The sequence below is a fragment of the Rutidosis leptorrhynchoides genome, chromosome 1 (assembly GCF_046630445.1).
Source record: "Rutidosis leptorrhynchoides isolate AG116_Rl617_1_P2 chromosome 1, CSIRO_AGI_Rlap_v1, whole genome shotgun sequence".
In the NCBI taxonomy this organism is placed as follows: domain Eukaryota; kingdom Viridiplantae; phylum Streptophyta; class Magnoliopsida; order Asterales; family Asteraceae; genus Rutidosis; species Rutidosis leptorrhynchoides.
Genome location: NC_092333.1, coordinates 577,545,018 through 577,547,416, shown reverse-complemented (window position 1 = coordinate 577,547,416; position 2,399 = coordinate 577,545,018). Strand labels below are relative to the sequence as shown.

The 2,399-nt window shown below is 34.0% G+C and overlaps 1 non-coding gene across 1 annotated transcript; it reads left to right on the top strand.

Annotated features, from left to right (window-relative positions):
- Positions 1-1,262: 1,262 nt before the first annotated feature.
- LOC139887199 (small nucleolar RNA R71) lies at positions 1,263-1,369 on the top strand. The gene has a single exon (XR_011773038.1). It is a non-coding gene; the product is annotated as a small nucleolar RNA R71 (small nucleolar RNA).
- Positions 1,370-2,399: the final 1,030 nt, after the last annotated feature.

Sequence of the window (2,399 nt, the reverse complement as noted above, 5' to 3'; positions counted from 1 at the left end):
TGATCTAGCCTGAGACGTGTATACACTGGGTCGTGGATTGATTCAAGATAATATATATCGATTTATTTCTGTACATCTAATTATGGACAACTAGTTGTAGGTTACTAACAAGGACAGCTGACTTAATAAACTTAAAACAGTAAAACGTATTAAAAATGTTGTAAATATATTTTGAACATACTTTGATATATATGTACATATTTGTTATAGGTTCGTGAATCGACCAGTGGCCAAGTCTTACTTCCCGATGAAGTAAAAATCTGTGAAAGTGAGTTATAGTCCCACTTTTAAAATCTAACATTTTTGGGATGAGAATACATGCATGTTTTATAAATGATTTACAAAATAGACACAAGTACGTGAAACTACATTCTATGGTTGAATTATCGAAATCGAATATGCCCCTTTTTATTAAGTCTGGTAATCTAAGAATTAGGGAGCAGACACCCTAATTGACGCGAATCCTAAAGATAGATCTATTGGGCCTAACAAACCCCATCCAAAGTACCGGATGCTTTAGTACTTCGAAATTTATATCATATCCGAAGGTGTCTCGGAATGATGGGTATATTCTTATATATGCATCTTGTTAATGTCGGTTACTAGGTGTTCACCATATGAATGCTTTTTATCTCTATGTATAGGATGTATATTGAAATATGAAATCTTGTGGTCTATTATTATGATTTGATAATATATAGGTTAAACCTATAACTCACCAACATTTTTGTTGACGTTTTAAGCATGTTTATTCTCAGGTGATTATTAAGAGCTTCCGCTGTTGCATACTAAAATAAGGACAAGATTTGGAGTCCATGCTTGTATGATATTATGTAAAAACTGCATTCAAGAAACTTATTTTTGATGTAATATATTCTTATTGTAAACCATTATGTAATGGTCGTGTGTAAACGGTATATATTTTAGATTATCATTATTTGATAATCTACGTAATGCTTTTAAACCTTTATCGATAAAATAAAGGTTATGGTTGTTTTAAAAATGAATGCAGTCTTTGAAAAACGTCTCATATAGAGGTCAAAACCTCGCGACGAAATCAATTAATATGGAATGTTTATAATCAATATGAACGGAACATTTCATGGTGCCACTCATGCGAGTGGGAGGCTGTATTATCAATTATTTTGTGAGCTTCAGTTGCGGTTTTCTTCATAATGGAACCACCAGCTGCTGTGTCAATGTCTTTTCATGTAGCAACATCAACACCTTGGTAGAATATTTGTACTATTTGATAAGTGTCTAAACCGTGTTGAGGACATCCTCTCAACAACTTTCCGAATCTTGTCCACGCCTCATATAATGTTTCATTTGGCTTTTGCGCGAACGTAACAATTTCTTCTTGAAGTCTCACGGCTTTAGATGCCGGAAAGAATCTTTTAAGAAATTTTTCAACTAAAACATCCCATGTATCAATCGCCCCTTCTGGTAACGATTCTAACCAATCTTTGGCTTCTCCCATTAAAGTCCAGGGAAACAACATGAGATAGATCTGTTCATCCTCAATTTCTCTGATTTTGAATAGAGTACAGATCCTATTAAAGGTTAGAAGATGTTCGTTTGGATCTTCTTTTGGCGTACCACTATATTGGCATTGATTAGTTACCATATGTAGGATTTGTCCTTTGATTTCATAATCTGGCACATTAACATCTGGCCGAATAATGGCATGACCTTGGCCAGTGCGTGTAGCTCTCATTTGATCTTCCATACTTAGAGGTTCCGTTACTTCCATATTTTAATTTGTTGAATCCGAATCACTAAAAGATTCTGATTTAACGGTTTGTGGTTCAGGAGGAATGATTAGTGGTTCAGGATCTTGGAATTGTCCTTGAATATCCTCCGGGTTCTTAATTGTGAAGTCAGGTTCAAAAAATGGATTATCGGGATTTTGAGTTGGAGTACTTGGATTACTAGATGATGATTCTAAAGAAAAATCAACGCCGGTAATATTGGCTAGATGTCTTGATCGGGTTACAGGTAGTGAACGTATGAAAGGTGGTAAACGTTTTGCTCGGTGCATTCACTGAATATCCTATTAGTTATAAATATAAAAATTATATAAGTTATCAATTTAATAGACTTTCCTGATTTTACCCACGTTTCGAATAGCTAATAGATGCAGCAGGTAGCCAGGACCCTTTAAATCGGAAGCCCACAACTCGCCACTAACAAATCCAACTATTACTACGAACCAGAAAATTTTGGATGTCTATCAATTTAATTGCTTTTTATAATTTTTTCGTTGAAATTTTGAAATAAAAATCTATGTCCTAAAAACTAGAGCGTAGAAATGAGAAAGTAAAAGTGCGTCGAAAAACGTCAAAAAATAAAAGTAAGAAAGAAAAACGTCGAAACTTAAAAGTCTAAAAATTAAATCT